The sequence below is a fragment of the Vanacampus margaritifer genome, chromosome 7, assembly GCF_051991255.1.
Source record: "Vanacampus margaritifer isolate UIUO_Vmar chromosome 7, RoL_Vmar_1.0, whole genome shotgun sequence".
NCBI lineage: Eukaryota > Metazoa > Chordata > Actinopteri > Syngnathiformes > Syngnathidae > Vanacampus > Vanacampus margaritifer.
The window spans coordinates 10927616-10952031 of record NC_135438.1 but is presented as its reverse complement, the minus strand read 5'-3'; the positions used below and the strand labels follow the sequence as shown (position 1 = coordinate 10952031).

General features: G+C 39.8%; 1 protein-coding gene across 21 annotated transcripts in view; it reads left to right on the top strand.

The window, feature by feature from the left end:
* LOC144055777 (receptor-type tyrosine-protein phosphatase delta-like) overlaps positions 1–24416 on the top strand; it is a 209188-nt gene that overhangs the window by 93567 nt on the left and 91205 nt on the right. The window lies entirely within an intron of this gene.

Below are 24416 nucleotides of genomic sequence, written 5' to 3'. Positions count from 1 at the left end.
ACAGTAGTCGACATTTCCATGGCAACCATGAACTATAGGTTTTTTAAACAGGGTTTCCCCATTCAGAGGTGCAGTTTTTATTGGTCCCCTGATTGTCAAATTTTGGAAGATGATTAATCATCATAAAGCACGCAATTACGCTTTGGTTCATGTTTGGTGTAATGCATTTACGTCTGTTGTGGCCTGTATCTGTATTAGTTCCAATTAGGGATGGGCTAGTATCAATACAAGATATTGGTATCAGTACCAGGCTTTATTTCAAGGTGTCAGTACTCACAACACACTAGAAATGAGAAATAAGTATAATAGAAAATTGACATGAATTTGATGTGATGTTAACGAAAAATGGGATATTTGGATATATAGAGCTTTCTTTAAAATGATCTGTCATTGTTTTTTAGGGGACACATTTATATATCTAGTGGTATCGGTACTTGGTATCGGAATCCGTGACTACTCAACAGTTGAGTACTCATTTATGAAGTTCAACACCACTTTTTTTTAGACACATACCAGTACGACGAGTACTCAACTCTTGAATCACCACTGCATCAATACCACTACTTTTTGATACATAAAATTTATTTTATATCCCAAATTTGCATGAAATTAATATAAATTTTCCATTTAGTCATTAAATACACATTTTGTATAAAAAAGTCCCATTCAAAATACGATACTGGTATCTGTCCCCATTGTGAGTACCCAAAAACTTGAAGTCAGGCCGGTATTGGCCCGATCCCGATACCTGGTATCAAAACACACCCATTCCTAGTACTCATAATGGTATGGTGTGAAAAAAAGTGATATTGACTATTGAAGACAATGATGGTATAAGATGTTTTATAAACTTGGCTGCACATTTTTGAATATGAGTCTTTACGTTGATTCGTTTGTGAAACTAACATAAGTGGACTGGCTAAGAGATTTGTGCGCAATCTTGAACCAAGTTTGGATAACGATCACACAATGTTGATCTCTTTTTATTGTCACCACAGTTTCAAAGTCAAATGCACTTAGGCCAGCACAGGTGTTTTCCCGATGCATACCAAATTTGGGAGCGATAAATAGTGATTTGAAGTGTTGGAAGTTTTGGGGAGCGAGTGTGACAGCTTGTAAAAGTGTTGCCCTCCCTTAGATGGACATGGCTCTTTAAGCAAGCAGACTACAACCTGTTTTATGAGCCCTGCCAGCGACTCCCGGGTCAAGAGGTGCTTTGTCATATGCCGGTCGGTGACAAGACCTCGCCTTACCCTAGCTGATCTTTCGCTGGGCTACTGCCCCAGCGGCGCACGTGTGTGTGTGTGTGTGTGTGTGAGTGTGCGTGCCAATGCAGCTGTTCCTCCTTTCGGAGAGATTAAGTTTCACAAGATGTGATGGATGCCAGCGTCTGTAGAGCCAGCTGTGAGTGTGTGTGTGTGTGTCAGCGCATTTCTACATATTTGTGTGTAGGGGACCCGTGTTTGCATATGTGCGTCCCAAGTGTTGTGTCATTGCATGAAGGGCTGGGTCAGGTTCGAGGAGGTGACGCTGAGGTCACGCATGTTATGAGTCGGCCGGGTAATTATAGTGACGGTCACTTTGGTTCTCACAGACCAGACCAACGCAGTCTAAACCAGGGAACGCGCAAGCCTGCCAACAGGCTGCTGCCTGAAACAAACAAACGCGCCAGCCAAGAGAAGATAGGACAACTTTCAACTAGAGTGGAAGAGGAAGAAATGTCAGAAGGTCTATATTATATTTAGTTCATCAAATTAGAGATGCAATAAATAATTGACGGCTCTCTGCTTCGTCTGTCCTTCCTTCCTTTCCTCAGTCTCTCCTTTGGTCTCTTGAGGTCTCCCTGATTTGTTGGAATTTAGATGTCTCTGGGGTTGGTGAAGGACTCTGGTTGGTGGGCTGGCGGGTGGTGTCTGGTCGGTGCTGGATTTCACTTTCCTTTCTTTTCTTTGGTCCTTCCTCGGGTCTCCTGGCGGCCTCACGACTCTGGCTGGAAGTGTTCGGTTTAGGTGAACGGTATGGGATTTTTTAATGGGTTTTAGGTGAACTAATGAATACACGCACGCACGCACATACACATACTCACCCACATTAAAAAAAAAAAAAAAAAAAAGAGAGAGCAATGGTGATGACATGTCAAATCGGTAAAATTACCGAATGAACAATACTGAGCTCTCCAGAAAAAATAATAAAAAAAAAATAATAATAATAATAATAAACTGTCAACAGTCTATATGCTATGCTTTCTGTAGCCCTCCATGAAAGCAGACTGATTACTGAACTTATAAACATTCTAAATTGTGCTTAACTTAAAAATGTTCCACTAGACCACATAGGAAAATTCAAGAAAGTTGTAAAAGAACAATCAAAAGACCGACAAGTACATTTTGGGACTGACTGGTGCCAAAGGGCAAAATAAGAGGATTAAATCACGACGACGTGGACGGCCGCCAAGTCAAGTGAACAGCATGAAATATTCCGTCTCCTCAAACAGTGCAGTCAATGCAGGATGACAGTCTTATCTGTGGATCTATAGACTCAAGCACTCTGTGTCAGCAATTTTACAGACATCATATACGCTCCACCCTGAGGGGAGAACCATGATTAAAGATAAAAATTAATAACATTCAGCATCAGAGCCTTGTGCTCATCAGAAGTTTGGTTGGATTTTATACAACAGCGCATATTGTGAGTACTTGTACAAGCGTTTGTTTTTTAATTAATTAAAGTTCAAACCGATTTGGAAAAAGGGCGAGGTGTCGTCCTTCAGCTGTGCAGATTGAAGCATACAGTGGCAAGGATGAGTGAGGAGGAGAAGAAAAAGAAGACGGAGCAGAGGGAAAATAAGACTTTGTGGTCTGGCGCCAGTTTGCTGTGTAAAAGCATCAGGCGTGCCGCAGGGATTGAGGCTGGAGCGGCGCAGCGTGGATGAGCAGCGATAATAATTAAGGACTAGGACAAACGTTGAAGTGGACTCAAAAGCCAAGCCGAGGTGGGAAACGGTTAATCCTTGCAGAAAAAAGCGCAACCTGTTTGGCTCCGATTACGTGCGCAAGTGTGAGTTTAAGCAAGTAGGGTTGGAAAATGGAATTGTTGTGGCTGGGCCTGCTTTGCTCTGATTGGGTTGGCCAGGAAGAGAAGCCCCCGCTAAAAAAAACGCAAAATCTTTCCTTCAATCATTTCTGTCTGATCTTCATATCGTTTCCATTCTTATTCTGGGAGAGAGCCAGCGATGCAGAGGAGGCACATGAAGCACATGTAATAATAATAAATATGGAAATGTGAAGGCAGCACGCCTTTATACTATAGAGGAGTTAGCTAGAGTGAAACACAGCTGAAAATATCTGCCAGCCCAAAGAAGGGTTTGCTCGCTTTCGACTGCTATATTTTAAAGAGTGAATAGTGAACCAGATTGGCAATTTATTTTAATAGCAAAATAATAATTCTGTGTCATGTTTTTATTGGATTTAGGGCTTCAACTAACGATTATTTTGTTTATTGATTAATCGACAAATGGGAGTTTAAAAAAATATTACACTCCTTATATTGTAAGACATTATTTCAAATGGACAGATGAAAAAAAAAAGTACAAACAGAAGGAAAAAAAAATATGATTCCGTTATTGGTATGATCCATAAAATGTCAGAAAATAGGCAAAAATGCTGATCATTGTTTTCCGAAGTCAAATCTTGCAAGTTTTATTTTGAAAAAACACAAAGATATTTGGTCTGCTTTCATGGAGTACTACAGAAATCGGAGAGTGTTAACTATTGACGGTCTTGATATTCTAAGGATTTGGAAAATTCTAAATTTAACAAAGATTCAAACTCATTAACCGGTTATCAAAATAATTATCAATTTAATTAATAATTGATTAGTTGTTGATTAATTGTTGCACCTATAATTGTATTATTCCACCATCCATCCAATCCATTTTCTTAGCCGCTTATTCCTCACAAGGGTCGCGGGGGTGCTGCAGCCTATCCCAGCTGGCTTCGAGCAGTAGACGGGGTACACCCTGAACTGGTTGCCAGCCAATCCAGGGCACACACAGACGAACAACCTTTCACATTCACAATCACACCTAGGGACAATTTAAGCTGTTCAATTCACCTGCCATGCATGTATTTGTAATGTGGGAGGAAACCGGAGTACCCGGAGAAAACTAAGGGTGTGCCCAAAAATTATTCTCATAAGAATCGCGTTTCTTATTTAGTACTATTCAGAATCCATTTTAAATGTGCCAAAATTAATTTCATTTAAATTATATTATACCGTCTTGCCCTTTTGCTTTGTGTGTGCCTTTATTGGGAGCGCTATTTATGTTGTACCCGATTTGGACACTTAGGGGCACTGTGGTTCTGCGCGTTCTGATACACTGTTAAGTTGTAGCCACATTAAAGAGTAGAAGGAAAAAGTTACAATCAAGTTATTCCAAAAAAAAGGGTTTTCTTGCAGCGTAGGAAGAGCATAAGCCAGTGAGTAACGTTAAGATGCTTCTCTGTCTACATTCCTGATGCGTTTTTTATGAATAGCTGTTGTTTTGAGTGATAAAAGTGCCGCGAGTAGCTCGCTAATTAGCATTAGCTGATTAGCAAAGACTGGAGTAGATCATGAAGATTATTTACACATCTATAAATTGAAGCAGAAATCATTGTCAGTCAAACCATTTTGAATCGAAAATCGATTCTGAATCGAATCAAATCGTGATTCAGTCAAAGATTCCCACCCCTAGACAAAACCCACGCAGGCACGGAGACAACATGGAAAGGCCGGACTCGATCTCACGTCCTCTGCACTGGGAGGCGGACATGCTAACTAAATGTCTTCCACCGTGCCGCCGGTTTTTTATTACTCTTAATTAATATAATTATAATCAACATATTTTGTCAATAAAAATATTTGAAATGTTATATGTGTTTATTTTGCTATTACTGCATGTCATTTAAGGAGATAAATGAATAAAAAATGAATGATTAATTTCAGGAAAACACAGCTAAATCAATGTGACAATTATTTCAGGACTGTAACGCAAACGTTAGGGCCGTATGTGGCCCGCAGGCCATACTTTGACAACCCCTTGCTATTTGACCACTTTGCGTCCACTAAAAGGAAACCATCTTTGCCTTGAACATGGCTGAATATAGCATAGCAGGCTTGAAAATATGTCCACATTTTTCTTCATCTTTCTCGCGAACGAAGGGGCGACAAAGACGGCCAGATGAAGGGGAGGTCGAGACGCGTCAGAAGCCGTCCTCCCTTCCCTTCTGGCTGTCTGCTAAATCGATAGTATCGCTGCGCCTCCTGCGCTTCGAGCCGCTCGACTTCCTATCAAGGAGCAGCACAGCTGGATCCTGGCAACATGCAGCCTACTTGCCTGCCAAATCCTCCTTAAGGCTGGATCTCAAAATAACCGCTTTAAAACCGAAAAGTCGAACTTTGCTTCTTTTTACATTCGCTTCAGGAGGAAACATTTTTGGTTGGAATTTTTCACGTAAGTTTAGTGGGCGGTATTATGTATTGACGATGATCTGCATTGACGGATTAAGGACTTGATCAAGGAATGTTTTGTTGTGAAGCCTCCGATTTAACAGTCTAGACCAATAACGTTGGATTCAAGTTTTAACAAGGACAACCACATTGAGGGTATATTAGCACCACTAAAACTTGAGCATCATCGCAATAATGCAGTCCTTCTTAAATAGTGGGGCAAAAAAAATCATCTTGTCATCAAATCTTTATCGTCCTGTGTTTTTTATTTTTTAAGACAAAAAAAATAGTTTTAAAAAGAAAAAACACAGGACGATGTTTTTTTTTTTTTTTGCCATACTACAATGAAGAGTAATTGCACATCCACTACAGTAGATGGCAGTGGTGCTATATATATTTATATACTGTATAATTTAAGCAAATTGATGCACTTCAAATCTGTTGTGTAAACATTACTAAAGTTATTATTTGTTGTAAATTGAGATGTATTTATGTTTTGTTTTTTCTTTAATGTTAATAAGATAATAATAGTAGATAATAATGATAAGTTAATAATAACAATATTTAGCAACGGTGTAGGGCTGGATTTAAAGAATTGATTGATTTTTGTGTGTGTTGCTGTTTTCTTTATATTTACTGTTTACATGAATTTAAAAGTGGCATGGCATCCATAAAGTCTCCTTACAATTTAAAAACATGATTAAAAAGGCAGTTATTATCTTATTATCTTATTTGATTTGTTTCATTTTAATCAGTGCTCATTAAAGTTTTTATCCACATTAAAATTTTGTGTTTCAGATATTGTGTTGATGTATGGGAAATCAAAAATAGATTTTTATTGTCAAACTACTTTAGTAAATTTTAACTCCCAACCGCTGAAAGGATCCAATCGTATTATGTTAAAGTGGAATTCACCCTTAAATATTTATTGACACTAATATGTTATTTGTGACCTCACTAGTCTAAACATGACATTCTGATTAATGTTAAATATGTGGAATAAGAGTTATGAAGCAAAATCCATCTGCTTTTATCCATCTCAGGGGGCAGCCATTTTGCCACTTGCTGAAAATGACATCACAGTTGGTCAGGGTTTTCACGCCACAACCAATCAGAACTCACCTGTTTTCTGAAGCTGACCTGAGCAACATTGATGTCATCTATAGTCGACAGCAAATGGCAAAATGGCCGCCCCCAGAGATGGATAAAAATGGCTGGATTTTGCTGCTCAACACAATATTACCCAGAATACCACATTTAGACTAGTGGGGCTGCATAGAACATATTATTGTCCCAAATAAATTGGGGTTGACTTCCCCTTTAAGAACAAAAAAATACAGAATTTGCAAGCAACTATTCCAGCTGAGATCGTCTCCAGTTGACCTGCAACCCTTGTGAGGTTGGCGCTATTGAAGATGGATGGATAAGAAAGGCTGTTGCCTTGTATCAATCAGCGTTGGAAAAGCAGAAGTGACGTTTTTATGGCCGTTTGACGGTTGGCTACTTCAGGCTACAGCCAGGAATTTTCCAGTCCATTATACGAGCGGCGAGTGTTTGCTCTGCGTCCTCAGCGGGAGTCTTTACCTCAGCCGCGGCAAAGCTTCATTCATCCCTCGCCGCCTCTTGCACAAACTCCCCATTCACATCCGAGCGGCGCCCGGAGGCCTCAAAATGGCTGCCACCGACCCTCCTCCACCACGTCTAATTAATCTGCGTGTTTACGATTAGCGGCCCGGGTTACAAATGTGTCATTATTGAATATGATTGTTTATTCGATTTCAAGAATCAGGATAAGACTGATGAGCTTCCACATTTCTTTTGTCCCGCTTGTTATCCTTCATCCTGTTGTCGTTCGCTTGCCTTCGCCCTCTCGAGTTTGGCGCCGTAAATCCCATTTTCTCGTGTTCGTGTTCGGGAATTATGTGCTGCCCCTTCATTCCCCTCAGAGTCCCTAAGGCACCTGGGATTAAATGTGTGTGTCCGTCTGTGCCCGTATGTGCGCGAATGTGTGCGTCCGCCCTTTCCCTCATCATTCACCATGAGTCGGGATTGTGCCAGGGCTTTCTCTGTGTAACAATCATGGGAAAGACAGACCTGAGATGAGGTTTAAAGGTTTACGGAATGCTAAGTATTGCTGTGCCATGTGGGCTGTGCAAGCTATTGTGTGTGTGCGTGCGTGTGTGGAGCCCCATGTGGATGAGTAATCTCTTTACAAGCAACCAAACATTTCAAATTGCTAGACGTGCGCTGACCTCACAAGAGAGAACGCCACAGACCTGACCTGAAATGTCCGCAGGATCTTTGGGATTTGGGGGGGGTTCGATGCTGCCAGGTTAAATGTGTGGAATAGTCAAATTTGTCTTGTTAGAAATTTCAGTGGCTGTTTACACTGAACTTCTAAAGGTGGTCTTATGAGGTTATGTGAAAATTGTGGATTCACAACCAATTCACATCAATAAATAAATAATGCATTAGATGCATGATTCACCTTCTCATAATGTCTTTGTCATTTGTCAATAAAGTTAAGAGCGTTCCATGGGAGTTGTTTTCAACTTTAGAGCTTTCTCTGTATTGTGTTACAATTCCCATTTACCTAACTAACTTATCAATATATTTTTCATGCCAGTATCTGATTAAGCAGTCTGTAGTACCACCTGCTGTAAAATGTTAATGCTAACATTAAATTAGCCTCATATTACGTTATATATGGCAGTGGTCACCACCAACCACCGGAAAAAAATACAATAAAATCCTCCTCTACTTTGGTCTGCAAGTTGAAGTAATAAGAAGCTAGTAAACAAAGACCGAATGTGTAGCCAAGCGCGCATCTGGTGGGCATCCATGACTTGGCATTGTCGTCCGAAGATGAAGCAATATTGACAAGATAGGTTTGTGTTGCTGTATTACCATATGAAAAGGTATGCCCACAAAAATGGGCAAGACTACAAATGCTAAATGCTATCTTGATTGGCAGTTCAACAGCGCCAACAATTTTTTTCTCGGTCCCGACGGCTATTGGGAGCTAGCTGTGCCGTTTACCTTGTGCCAGCCACACATTATAACATTTGAAATTAGGATTTCAAACAATTCCATTGTTCATTACTTATTCAGCAATTACTTGACGGGCCGCTAGGGGGAGCACCTTAAAAGAGTGGCGGGGAAATGTACGGAGGTCTTCAGGCAAAGAAGATTCATGAGCTAACTTAACTTGAGTAAGACATTTATCTTTCCAACAAGTGACTCAGTTTTGCATGTTTCTATAAAAAAATGTGTATTATAGCTTCAATTTTAAAGTTTTAAAACATATTTTATGTTTCTACTTTTTGAAGCACACTATTTCTGAGGAATATTAATAGTGATTTAATTGTATTTATTATTTAAGAAATTGTATTTATTTACTTTTGCAATATTACACAAAAAAATTGTCACAATTTATAAAATTAAACAATTTACTTTGACTAACATGTTGCATGACGATAGTGTTTAAGAAAGACACAAATTTGTTCACAGAAAGTTGTCTCTGTTAAGAACACATTTGTTTATGTCTTGATTAGTTTTATCGTAGATTATCGTGGATTTATTTCCTGACCAATGTATCGATAATCGCGGTGTCGTCATATTGTGAGATAATCCTTATCGTGATCCTGTATCACATATCGCTTATCGTATCGTGAAGTACCCAGAGGTTCCCACCCCTATTTGAAATACACCGTTAGAAAGCTGTTTGTGTTGTCTGACCGGCGACTAGCGACCACACTGGACAGTAGGACTACATTTCCCATGATTCTTAGATACAAAACCAGGAAGTAATTCTAGTTCCAGTCAGCACCTACTGCCAATGAGATGTGGATGCGAATGATAGCGCAAACATGAATTTGGAAGTAAACAGGAAGAAATGTAACCGTTAAATTCACTTTAAATGTGTTTATCACTTGATATGACAACTGTGTGTAAAATAAATAAATAAAAACAAGATGCTGGGACAGGACCTATATAATATCGGAACAAAACAATGAGGTCCTGCAAGAATTGGGACGCAAGGCTAAAATTCGGGACTGTCCCGGACAAAAAGAGGCGTCTGGTCGTCCCACTCTTTAGTTGTCAGTACAGATGCTGTAAAATTGCCAATTTAAAATTGAAAGTGTAGTTGGCATAAAAGAGATTGGTGACCACTGTTAGACGGCCTTACATAGCTATAGTCACTACAAAATGCTTTTTATATGGGGTGGTCTTTATGTTAGTGACTTTTTCTGCTTGGTGCCTTAATATTTGACTATTAAGATTCACGCAAACAATCTGTCAATGAGGCAATGTGAAACTGCAGGAAATGAAGACAAAAACCAGACACCTATTACATTACGATATCATATCTGTGCTCTCCTGCGTTCTTCGCACACTCCCTAATGTATCCCAAAGCCCTCGACTCAGCAACCACTCCATTCGTGGACAGCCCTCAGACACAGGAAGTGCCTCAGCAGGTCTCCCGATATTAAATTTGAACCGTCATTTAATACGCCGGCGCCCCCCTTCCCGCTAAAGGGATTGGCATCGCTTTTCCTCGCGCTTCCTCAGAATGTCTCCACTAAAGCGCCGAGACACCTAACAAACTGCCGGCCTCCCCCGTGCCTCCCACAAGGAGCTCCTTTAATAGATTATTGAAAATAACAAGGTTGTCTCCTAGAGTTACAGACTCCGTCTCGGCGCGGACGCCAATAAACTGTGGAGGATTTCAAAAAGGTAATGTTTGTCTCTTGTCATCGGTGTGAATGGTGAACAGTTTGACGGCAAACGTGTGTAGGAAACATATAAGTAAGTACAGAACAAACTGTGATTCGGAGGGGGGGGGCACAAAACAAATTCCTCTACATCTGCTCCTTTGGTGTTTCCCTCAAAATGCTAAAAGCTCAATTAAAATATTGCTTTCATGTGAGGCGTTTAAGAGCACCAATAGAGTTTATTAAGACGTTTCTCCTCATCAAATAGCTTCATTATATAAAAATAATTGGCCTTCAGTTGTTGCTGCGCAGCCTCACTTCAGGTTCACAATGAACTGCTTGCTTTTAGTGTTGCTTGTGTGTGTGTATGTGTGTGCGCACAACAACTCATTTGGCATCTGGAGTGTTTCTCTTTTTTGGGCAGACATAATAAGGTGGTGTCAACGGCAAGTTAAGGGCACTAAAATGCAGGATTATAACCTAATCTGACATTTCTTGGCTGATATGATGATTCACCGATTAGAAACCAGTCTGCCACGCCAGCAGCATATGTGTGTGTCTGTGTGACAAGAGACATGACGTGTGATAATGTGTTTGTGCAGTTGTGTGTGTGAGTGTGTTAGCAGTGGCGGTGGGGATTTATTTGCAGGCAAGCTTAACGTATGCTGCCTGCTCGACTACATGAAAGAGAACAATCATCCGAATGAGAATTGCAAAGCCGCATATTTCAAACTGTCAACCGCTGTATTGGCATCCAAACGCACGCGCGCGCGCACACACACACGCACACACTCCGTCACTCTCACGCACATAGGCACAGTGTGGCGGTTTGCGATAAGCTCGGCTCGCTCCAGACGGACCGCTCGTGTCCACAGAAGCGGCGCAGGTTCGCTCAACAAATTTGCGTGCGCGTTCTGGAGTGTGCTGATACGTTTGCCGTCGTGTTGTTTTGTGTCGCGTCGTCGCTCGCTGGCGTTCATACGCTCTTTAGCCTCTTCTCTTCGGCGCTGGGTGGCATCCAGCAAAATGGTGGCGCTCATTGTGGCTGCTATTGATTGCTCCAGCAGGTCTCTGGGATGGAGTATGCGTGCGTGCGTGCGTGCGTGCGTGCGTGTGTGGTTTAGTGACTAAAGTCTCTTGTTTAAATCCTTGTAGAAACACGACTTGTTCTCAGGCAACAATTAAAATACACAGTAAAAGTTTTATAGTAGTAGTGGTTGTAAACAACATACTCTTCGGGTGGTACTGTTGAATAATGTGGGAGAAATAGCCTTCTTTCCTGTAAAATAGGATGTTGTGCACCCAAAAGATTTAAATACATTTAAAAGCAATGAAAATAAATAAAACATAACGTAGACCATATAATGAAATTGATTTAAAATCATTTATACCTGCTCCATTTGTGTGCAGCATAACACCAAAATGCATCTTCACCATGTTTGCTTTGTAGCCTGGGATTCACCAATTTTGCCCCAAATCTGCAGACATCAGAGCCCTACTGGGTATGTAGCATATCCTTAATGTATTCAGGACCCAAACCATTCAGTGATTTATAGACTAGTAGCAGAATTTTAAAATCTATTCTACAGCTGACCGAGAGCCAGTGTAAAGCCTTTAGGACTGAAATAATGTGTTCTGATCTCTTTGTTCTGATGAGAGTCTGAACTCTAGAATCCCGAATGAGCTTTAGCTACTTGATGTTTTAAGGGAGTTGACAGAAGACCATTGCAATCACTGTAGTAGACAACAGTAGTAATATCATAAAGACTTTAAACCTGATAAATTATTATTAAAGCTCATCATTGTCAACCATTTTAGAGCATTTTGACATTTTCAGGACACGCAGGGTATTATTTTCAATGATTGACAAATCTACCAAATGAAAGAATAGACTGTCTCCTTTAACCAGGATTTTTTTTTTTTTAATAATCAGCAGAAGAAAAACGTTGCACAAAATGCAGCCGTTTGTCCCAGTGGACTCACAAACTGTGCTGATCTCATAACTAAAATGGGACATCGGTGCCATCTACTGGTGGTTGTGCATCAAAAATATTGTTTCCAATTTTGAAATTTACCTTGAACCAGCATCAGCTGCTCCCCAGCCATCCCCTTTGACAAAACATAATTGGCAAGTATACCTGTCAAAGGCAGCAGTGAATGTGTTTTAATGGCACTTAATATTCACTTGGTGATGTGTAACAAATTTAAAGAAAATATGCCAAACGTTATCATGAGTCAGTTGACAACTCTTTACCTTGACTCTCATGACATTGTAGCTTGAAAGCAACATAATCCACTGATGAAGCTAACAAAGAGGAAAATAACAATAATAATAAGGGCATCCAGTCTTAACAATCCAGTAACAAGTCTCTCATTGCAATGTGTATAGATCCATTTTTTTTCCGTTCCAGATCACTGCAGTGGACATGTTAACAATAAAGTACCAGAAAATGGATGTAATGATTCACAGCCATTTTTAACTCATTCAGTGCCATTGACGCCTATCAACGTAAAAAAAAAAAAAAATCATATAACTGTTTCTATATCCACTTTTGTTAGTAAGAGTATGAAAACCTAGACATTAAAAAAAAAAAAAAATCTTTAAAAAATAAAAAAATAAGATATATAAAAAATTAGGGGCGTCAGGCAATTTAATATTTTAATTGTAATTAATCGCATTACTTCAATAGTTAACTCATGATTAATCACTCATTTTATATCTGTTCTAAATGTACAATATTTTTTTTCTTCAGGTTTTTATACTCTTGTTAACAAAAGTGGGAAAAAAATGTTAAACTAATAGAAATAGTTCAAATGATTTTTTTGGACGTCTATAGCCGTCAATGGCAGTGAATGAGTTAAGCAGTGCAGTTTAGTTCACAATTTTCTGCATTTCCCTTGTTGAGGGTCCCAAGATATCCTTTAGCAGCCTAGCCTTTAGCATTACTTCAATAGTTAACTCACGATTAATCACTAATTTTATATCTGTTCTAAATCTACAATATTTTTTTTCTTCAGGTTTTTATACTCTTGTTAACAATAGTGGGGAAAAAAATGTTAAACTAATAGAAATAGTTCAAATGATTTTTTTGGACGTCTATAGCCGTCAATGGCAGTGAATGAGTTAAGTAGTGCAGTTTAGTTCACAATTTTCTACATTTCCCTTGTTGAGGGTCCCAAGATATCCAAAGTACCCTTTCATCGAGGGTACTGGTCTCTTCTTATTGCTCTAAATTAGATCCTGTATCTCTTCCAGTAGATGTAGATAGCTGCTCATCATGTCGCATCACAAATATGGTACTTAACGTATTCTGTAAAAAAATAATAATAATAATTTAAGTGTGTTAATAGACACTGTAAATAGAACAGTACAGCTTGGCGGAAAATGGCCAAAGCCTTCAAGAATATTGTATTCCTTATTCCCCAAATATTTTGTGAGTTTATTCAAATAGACACCAAGAATGAGGGTCATTCTTAAATTCTTCCTAATATTATCTACCCTGCGTGTTTCATTTTTCCATAACCACCTTTTGTTTCCCCACTCTTCAACGCCTAAGATGAGATTTGAACAACATACAAAAGCAAAGCTAGCATTGAACTATAAATAATGCAGAGACACAGATTGGGGTCAAATGCTTTGGATTCCACAACGCATACCCCAGGATGGGAGCGCACGCACACACATTATACGCCGTTTTCTATTCTGTATCAGCGATATGCGTTCCCTAGTGAGCAATCAGCGAGATGATGAAGCCAAGCTCTCGTGTATGTAGTTTCATGTGCACGCGCGCCTTTTCAACGGTGGGTGTTTCCCGCTTCCTTGTCCCTCACTGACAAAGCAGTCGGAGTGTTTTGGGAAATTATTTAGGTCTGGTGGAGCACCTATTGTGTGCGCAGCGGCTCAAACCCGCAACTGCCGACCTCCTCTTTCCCCGCATCTTTTGGTAACTCCGACAAGGACGAGTTGGCCTTTTTGCCACGACGGAGCTCCGATTCATCTTCACTCTTTAACCTGGTGCCGCCATGTGATAGATTAGTTTTCATGCCTTGATGTATTGGCCTATCAGCTTTTGAGGAAGTGACAGATTGCATCATTAGGTGCGCTTATGATGTATGTTTCCAGTTGTATGTTTGTACGCAAAAGTTTACAGTGTTACAAGAGAAGTCACACTGTATGTTGACTTTTTTTTACATTTGGGTAAATTGGATTCACACATTTCGGTGCTAGAGCCCTGACTGGGTGCATAACAATCAGCATAGTTACATATTTGCATTGTATTTTTTTTTTCCCCCTGAGAGTGATTTTTTTTTTTCACAAAATAAAAAGTTTAGTGCTGTCACTATCGAATCTTTTTAAAATCGATTATCCCTCCCTTTTTTTTTTTTGTGGTCAATCCACTAAGGTTGGACATAAGTTGTGTAGAGATCCTGACGTCACATGATTATTTCTCTGAACACGCCCTCTTCGGCAGGAAAGTAGTGTCGCAGCGTTAATGGACTACAACGGCGAGGAGGGCAAAAACTAGCGTTTATCCGTCAACTTACCGTCCAAGATCATTGACAGTCACCACTGATCTATACATATGACTGGATAGCTGATAGGCCAAGACTTTTGAGGTCGCGAGGCCGCCATATTGCTCTTTCCAAGAAACGTTTCTCGGCATACGATCCTATGATTTACAGTATCGAAATTGGAGAATATTTTAGATAGTATTTAGTAGAAACAGCATGATTTATGGTGTTTTAAATTTGTTAAAGGACAAGAGGACTTCAGACATTTTGCAACTTGCCTTAAATACATGTATAAATTATATGTCTAATGATGTTTGCCAAAATCAGCCATTATGTACAAAGTGCTCCATACGCATTGGTTCCTCATTTGGTCGCCTTGATCATGCTCGAGCCATTTTTTGCCTCTTCTCGTTGTGGCAGCTGGTCCACAACAGCTGTCAATCATTGTTAAAGTGTGGCGTTTACTCAAAGTGGCGTTTTCTATGCTGCCAAAATGGCTGCGCTAACGCCAATTTTGGGATGCCTGACGTCAACGTCCGGATCTCTATTGAGTGTATATACAGTAAGTACTCATAATTTATTATTTTATCTACGTATGCATTATTAACACCAAAAAAATTAGCCTATAATGTAAACGGTTAGCATTCACAATTACCATTAGCGCTCTAGCAATATGGTAAACAAACACTACCATTTAGTTCACACATAAATTATTATATCTACATTACAAATGTAATAGTGTCTTAAAAGTCACTTACAGATGATGCTTCAACATTATTCCATGAATAAACAAGGTAGGGCTATATGATGTCAATAACTTCCTGTTCCTGTCTTCTTTTGTGCGCGTTTAGTCCATGACTGCCCTCTACTGGTTAAGTGATGAACACCTAAAAACGAGTGGTAGGTTATATTTTGGAATAATTACAGCCCAAGTGCTTTTTGGGAAAGCTTAAAATGTTGTATAGTCAAAAATAATAAAAATAATAAAAATAAACACTAAAAGTCTGCTCAATTAAGGATTGATACTTAAAGAACATTATGTGCCTCACGTCACATGTTTTTAATATAATGCTTTTATGGGTAGACTGTAAACAGTCTATGCTTTGATTTTGATTTTGAGCTTGCAGAGGTGTGAAGGCTGGCATAGAACATCATTGCTTTCAAAGGAAAATCACTGTTCCTACGCTGCGTGATCTTCAAACAACCTTCTTCCACTAAAAGATGAAGCGTTACTATGAAGGATTTCCTGCTCGCAAATTACCAGGGAATGCCTTAAATTCCTTTAATGGCTGGCACGGAGACAATCTTACGAGGATATAAAAGAAAATCTGTGATTCCATAACAGTTTTATAGTCGGGGAAAAAAATCATTATTGTATTAAAATCACATAACACCACAAGATGAAATATTTGGCCTACATAGTGTAGCATATTGTTTCCTCATAGACATCCCAAATTTGCGAAAAGATAATGAATCAAAGTTGCTCACATTTTGAGACTGATCTAGTTGATGCAAGAGTGATGTATGATTTTTTTCTTTTCTTTTTTAATATATGTAATTTATCCGTGCCATATTTATCTGTTCCTCTTTGACGGTCTACAGCTGCTGGGCGTATGTACCTGTGCAGTGTTTTCATTCAGCCTCAGGGCATTTTCCCTGACCCCGAGCTCTCTGAATTCCCCACATCCCCACAGCAATATGATTGATGACGTCATTACTGACATCAATGAAACATGAAAACGAGAGTTTGCTTTGATAGACGGCCGCTCGTCCTCATCCATCATCCTCGTGCCTCGCTATGTTTGGACCCTAAATCTTCTTCATATCCAAAAGATGCTCTATATTCCTGCTATGAGCAGTCAAAGGGGTCTCCTTCCTTGTTGGAGGGTACCCCGCATACCGCATGCTAGTGTGTGGGACTGTGGGAGAGTGAAATCCCCGCCGTAGACACGCACACATCCAGCCTCTTTGGTATTCACTTCACAGCTTGTGAACTTGTCTACTGTAAGACAAGTTCTGCATTGCTGTCAAAAGGTGTTATATAAAATATGGAGTCGTACAGGACTGCTCTCCTCTGAGGACCACAAATGAAACGCTCATACATTCACAGCAATTTATTTATGCCCACTGAAAGCCACAGCTGCACATATGGCCTATTACCATATGGACCAATCTTGCACTAATCTGCCTCTTTAGTTCGCCTAAAGGGAGTTTCCTTCATTTGCTGACACACACATGATGGCCATAACGGACAACTTTACATTTCACTTAATGTGACAACTTAAACTACAAGTTCTGAAAAACAATCACTCAGATTTCATCAAGTTCAAAATTTACTCAGACAAGAATGCAGGAGTAACACATATGCAGTCGGAATTACATGATGCCTTACAGAAATATGTGGAATTTCGGGGGCTAAAAATATCTCTGTCAACTCAAAAGAATCCCTCCTATGATGTCATTCACTCCCAGCCATTTTCACTGAAGCCACCCCCTTCGCTCCCAGCTCTTTTACTGGATTTTGCAAGGCTCACACTGCACTTTTGCAAGGCTCACAGAATATTGTGTTCTATTGCTATGGAAACATGCAACCTACCAAAACAAAGATTTGTCTCTTCTTTACACAGGGAAAAAAAATATATTTGTATCTGTTTCATCAATATTCACATTCCTGGTAAAAACACTGACAAACAGAGCTTATTGCAACATGGCCCTGGCTGATCTCTTATACTCTGCTGCCACCCGCTGTTTTTTTGTTTTGTTTTTGTTTTTTATAACTACTTTAAGCTACCTCTTCATGTCAGAATCTGCATCAAAGCCTTCTGTATGCTATTGCATTAAAAAAAATGTGTAAACACGCTTTTGGGAGGGAAGGACAAAGTATTTAAAAACGTTTTTACACATTTTTGGGATTAAATGAGTTTTAAAAAAAAGGGGGGGTGGGGAATTGTACATGGATTGGTAACATTCCTGTTACAAAACTACGTTTTCAAAGTACCAACGTATCTTTAGGACCAATACTTTTACTCGTCTAAAAGTCAAAATTCTTATGAAAATTTGTCAAATTACCTAATTTTAGTCATCACACCATTTATTGCCAATCTTAATAATTAAAACATGTTTCTGGAAGTTTCATTTCCATCAAAAAGCAACTTGCCAAAATACTTTTTGACCAAGCCATCATATAGTTCATAATTAGCAAAGCTGTGTGAGTGTGTGTTCAGATATATATCTTTGTAAGCTTTAGAAAGTCACCATCTGTCCTTCTACATACAACATACTCACACCTGCAAGCCCCACAATCCATCCAGTCCATCCAACTTATTCCTTAATGACATCTCTGGTGCCCGCAGCAGCAGCAGCAAGTCGAGGAAGAGTTTTTGTAGGTTTCCAGCGCTCACGCTCCGATGTCTGATTTGATTGACCCTGACAACCAAGGACCGTTTGGGAATCCGTGTAACCACGGCAACTCCTATCACAACACGCTGGGCGGTTTTTCAACAGGACCGGCCAAAGCCGGTGTTCCTTGCATTCATTTTTAATAGCCAGTGTACTTAGTCGCTCTTCCCGAGGCGCTCTCCCCGCGGCCTCATCTTCAAGAAGAATAGGCAGGCGCTCTTTGTGGAAAAAGCCCCCATTACGTATTTATTGTCCATAGTCTTAATTATTGAACTAGAAGGGATGTGGGTTCTCACTCACTCTTCCTTTCTATCCCACTGTCCTTAAAAGCTATGCCACTCTATGTCCATATAAAGGAAGCGCCAGTGGAAAATGTGATGTTTAGCATGTGCTGCACTCAAGAGGCTCGTGTTATGGAAAGTTTCACACACAGCTCCAACAGTGCAGCCAAAACCAGAAGAATTTGCCTATGCGACAAGTCCTAAATGTACTTTCCTTCTGCGCACACTTGTGAACTGTTGCAAACGTATATGAACACTTTCCCATGTTCCCTCTCCACTGTAAGCATTTTACTAACTGTACTGACAATCTTGTGCAGTTCTGTATGGCTTCATATCCTCATCATTCCCCAGCTGATTTGGCATTGTCCACCCTAGACTGGACGCCAGCGAATAACAGGATATTAAAAGAAATATATGACATTGTATTTATTGTTCAAAGCAGTTTTAGTTGTTAATAAAAATGTCTGACATGCTTAATACAAAAATGTGTCACCAGGATCAAGAATGACAGCCCCGTTGAAATCAGTCAATATAGCGGGCACGTTCCTTTATCATGCTAATGAGCCACTGATTCCCTCTCCACCCTCAAATGTGGGGTGTGCAAACGAGAAGAATGGATTTGTGTTACCATGATTACTGGGGGAGCAGCTACTCTAAGACTAGGATAATAACTTCACTTTTGAAGAAATAGCGAGTGTGAGGTGCACCCAAGATCTCATACAAACAGTAATAGTAGCAATTGTATTTTCACTTGTGGATGTAGCGCTTCATCACCAAGCAAGCCCTTGAATTACAGTATCACAACTTTACAAGCAAAGTTCTGGTTGAATTCCAAATAACACACACAAAAATAATAATAATAATAATGCCATCTACTTTTTCTACACAGTACATTCTGAGTCAATTTGACTCTATTTAGAGTCAATTTGATTCTATTTAGAGTAGGACCAAATAGACTCAATTTCAGATTAGGCTAATATTTACCCTTGGAAGAGAGCAAAATAAAGAATTTGATTTTTTTTTTTTTATATATATAAAAATAAAAGTCACTCAAGGGTTGAGGAACATACTCACGACCTTCAGTTTGGAAGACTGCCACTCTACCACCTGAGTTATGCCCCTCCTACTGTTTGCTGATCTCCAAGAGACCAAAACGATGTTTTGGTCTAGTATATACTAGATGGTCCCACTCTAGAGTTAGGAAGATTCCAGCTGACACGAGCGATATACTAACACACAGCAGGAGCTGCGTGGGTTTCTCAACTCTTGAGTGACTTTTATTTATTTATTTTCAATTCTTTATTTTATCCTCTTCCAAATGTAAATATTACTCTAAAACTGAGTCTATTTAGTCCCACTCTAAATAGAGTCAAATTTACTCTACATAATTTACTGTGTACTTATTTTCTACATGCTTGTTTCAGGTATGATAATCGAAAAGTGTGAAAATGTTTGGAAATCTGTTAGCGGATCTCCCTCTTTGCGTTTTCCTGCATGTTATTTTGAATCTTGCTTGTGTACTCTAGTGGTAAAGCTTGCCAAAATCAATGGTGGGGAAAAGGTTATGTAACCCCATCCTTCTCTTTCAGTCGTTATAACATGTCATCGGAGAAGATTGATCAAGAAGTGTATTTTTGGACTCAATTGTACATTGCCTCTCTGTTGACCTTCATGCGAATGTGTGAGTGTTAACAATACATTGTATTGGTTAGCTGGCATTCTTTTTTTCTTTTTTTTTCAATGGACTTGTCAGATCCACTGCGTCTGTATGTCGCGTTGTTTGGAGTGTGTCTTGTTTTTCATCCAGATGTGTAAACATTCCTCTGGTTATTCTGAGCTTGCATCAGAGGAAAGCTGCGTTGCGTTTGGCTCACACCACATGAAACGCCTTTAAAGTGGGCACGGAGCGAGTGTCGGTCTTCGCGGAGTCGACTTTGACAATAGAGGCACTCTCTTAACTTGCGGTGTGCTCTGGAATTCATTGAATGTCTGGAGGAAAATAAAAGATGGTGGGGGGGTTTCTCATCTTCCTCTTGTGGGGCTCCGTCAGTCATTTGGATGTGGATGATGATGTCATTTTGTGGCATTAGGGGACAAGTGAGTCGGTTTCTGTACAAAGGTATAGACTAGTTGAGTTATAAAAGGGAGCAGCATGTGGATAAAAGGTTCAGTTATCGAAGGGTTAGCCCGCTTCTGGGTGCCAGCAAATCCATATTTTATTTGACGCAGGAGACGCTCAAGGCCTGTAAATTATTACTGCTTTATTCCACCTGCTTGCTGAGGTCAGCCAGCCATCTTGATCGCCAGGTGTATGCGTGGGTCTCTGAGTGTGTGCGTGCGCACATTTGCGGACGTGCCGCTGGCCCAAAGAGTCGGGCCAGAGCAGCGGCACTGTCACCATACCGCATGCTCATCCATCCATACTGTAGCTCCATCCGACCCTCCATCCATCCATGTAATAAAACACATTACATAGGTGAGTGCCTCAGATGGGCCATTTTCCTCCCAGCACGAAAGGCTCACCGCTGGATGCAGCTGTGGGCCAGAGGGGACGTGTCGCACCACAATGAGACGCACACATGCATGTACACATTACTCACACGTGCAGGCTCACTCTGAATACGTTTGTCTTGTGCTGTACATATACTATATTAGTACAATTACAAATATTATATAGCTCCCTTGGCTGCACTTAATAGCTACAGACACAAGTGCTGGATTTATTGTTCCTTAACAAACAATAAATCCACCGTGAACTGTATACTGTAGAGCAAAAATTCACAAACACAATAATTAGCACAAAGAACCTAAAGGCAACTTCGACTTGACTTACACAAACATGCACAATATAAATAAACCTCATTTGCTGTGTGCAATGTTCAAATAGGGAACTAGGCTTATTTTCCTTGCTTCTATCTTCTTTCTTCTATGTGTCTCTTTCAAATTTTAATACTGTCATGTCTTGCTGTGTCTTAATGACATTGTCTCACTCTCTTTTCTAAGCTTTTCTTCTCTTTGGTGTGGGTGGCGGCAAACACCCCAAAACAAAATAAATACATAAATAAATCCACACAAAAATGTGCCAGTTACAATAATTTTTCTCATATACTTGTAAGTTGCTAACATATTAGCAAGCACGATAGCTAAAACAACACTTAATGGATTTGTCTTGCTCTATAGGCATATATTAGTGCAAATACAAATATCAGAATCAGATTTATTAACAAAGTATGTAAAAACACACAAAGAATGTGTCTTCACGGTCATAATCCTTCCGAAAAGCACGAAAAAATAACAACGACAGAGGGAGACAGAACGTAAAGCCTGGCAGTTTGCTAATTAGTGCCCCAAATTTCTGAAATAGACAAATATATCTGGACCATAAGGCGCACCTGACTATAAGCCGCGTTAGCTAAATTTGGGAAATACTCGAGTTTGCTACACATATAAGCCGCACCCGACTGTAAGCCGCAGGTGTTTTAATGTTACCGCACCGGGTTCCCGCTACTTTCTTTACCATAATGAGGGTGCAAATTGTCTCGCTCTCGTTCTGTCTCTCCTACTGTATTTAGGCTCACTTGGATTGTTTTTCTCTGCCTGACACGCTTGCACTTCCTTTATAGTGCGCCCTCTTGTGATCTGATGGGTAAGCCGCACCTTTGTTTTAGCCGCAGGGTGGAATGCAAGTTAAAAAAGTAGCGGCTTATAGTCCAGAAATTACTGCATATATATATATATATATATATATATAGGAAGGGAGAAAAACAAGGCCAAATCTGTCAGTATTTCTTTCTTTCTCATATGATACTTAATTTTGCTGTGTGAAAAACTTGATTCATGAACATAACCAATATGTTGGGCAAAAAGCTTATTGATGTCATATGATTGTCATAATGTTGCGCCTAGTCAGTGATCAAGGTAATCAGTTGCAATTGATCCAATTTTTGGGCATGTTTTCATTGCAGAAACAGTATTTAATACTAAAAATAATAATAAATGCAGTTGTTCCAATGGCAACTCTCCATCACCTTATAGACTAAGGTATTGTTAGACCAGCCAGGACACCACTAACAAAAAAACACACAACATAATAGCTAATATAATAGTCCTTCTTTCCATTGAACTTGTCTTTTCTCAAATAATAACCATTCACTTTATTGCCAGAGATTAAAATCGAATTAAAAAGTCATCAAAAATTAAGTAGCGAAAGCATTTAACGTTCGGTCCTTCTGGTGTGCGTTGCTTTGCCTACACTGCTCTTGAAAGAATAAAAAGCATGAAGTCACCAGACATGATGTGCTAATGTAAACAAGTACAGTCGGTACACTGGTGTGGACGCTAATCCTTGTCGCGAGCTGTAATGATTGACAAGAAGATGGAGTGGCATAATGATTGGACGCAATTCATGTTCAAAAGATCTGCCAATAACTGTGTAGAGTCTACAATCAAGAAATGTGAAGCAATTGAAACAAAAAAAAGAAGACAAATCTGGGGAAAAGATGTGTACCACATCATTTAGCAAACCACAACTGCGCTCCTAATGCTGTTTCAAATGATAACATGTATTTTAAAGTTGAACTCCCTGCTAGACAACTGTTATCGTTTGTCCTTGGAAAAGTACTTTTTGCTGCCTTTGCGGTTTAGTACTATTTGCATGAAATAGCATACAGCTGCTCCAAAGTTTGACATTAGCGAATACTTTTCCCTTCTTTGTCTGGTGCTATCTTATGTCTCTGTCATTCCCTCTCACTGTACCCTTCATCTCAATTTCTTCTTTTTTAGCCTCTCTGCCCCCGCGCTGGTGCTCGTCCATCATCGCTCCCTCACTTCCTCCGTCCATGCCTCGCTCTGTCATTTCCGAAGCTCTCACTAATGCTCAATTAGCCTTCGATGAGGTCTCCACTGAAAGCTGGGTAAATAGGTAATTACATGTTGTCGTCTCCCCACCTCCTGCTAATCCACTCAACTTTATTCTACCTCTCTCGTCCGCTCTCCCTCTCTCTCTTTCCACTTCTCGTTCCCTTTTGCCAGAGATGGCCCAGTGGAGGCCCAGCGTGGGCCTGTTAGTCACAGCTGGCTTAAATCTTCGATTGGCCACTTTCACCATTCTGCTTAGTGGACACTTTTGCCTTTCTTTGCGCACTGCTCTTGAGACGCAACAGTGGGGACACTTTATCATTAGAATGGGACAATTGGAGGCACCAGAGGGCTAAATGCTGATGTAATGCACAGCTGCTAATAGAGACGGATCAATGTGTTTTAAACGCTTGGGAAACTGGGCCCTATTTTCATGCCCAGCGCAGTCTAACCATGTGCGTGGGTGAAGTTTTCTTTCTGCCGTTGTGGGAGAGAACACAGTGGGGTGCTATTAAAATATTTTTAAGATGATAATAAGATAATGAGAATACATATTTCAATGAATTAACAATGATTGATTTTTTTTTTTTGGAGCTCAGTATTGTTCATTCGGTAATTTGACCGATTTGACATGTCATCATCATTGCTCTTTCTTTTTTATTTTTTATATATATTTTTTTTTGTATGTGGGTGCGTATGTGTATGTGCGTGCGCGTGAGTGTGTATTCATTAGTTCACCTAAAACCTATTTAAAAAAAAACATACCGTTCACCTAAACCGAACAATTAACAATGATTGATAACAATGATTCACATTGATGATCTCAGGCTGTTGTCCTATTTATAAAATAAATACGATCCACCCCAAATGTCCACGAACCTAAGGATCTGGCAGGTTGCCTGTGCCTCGATCAAATACACTAAAATTGCATTACATCACCCGCGCCACAATTTAGACCTCCTTTTAGCTAGTCTAAAATAGAATCTACGTTTGGCCACCAAATTGCCAGATCTACGCCAGAATGCCAAATTCACAAAGACGCCAGCACGGAAATGAAGATGCGGCTGTTTAACACCTGTACACGAAAATAAAGCCCACTTCGTCGTAACACACCAGACATTTGTCAATCGACAATTGTACAAAGGCAACGTTTCTTATGGCG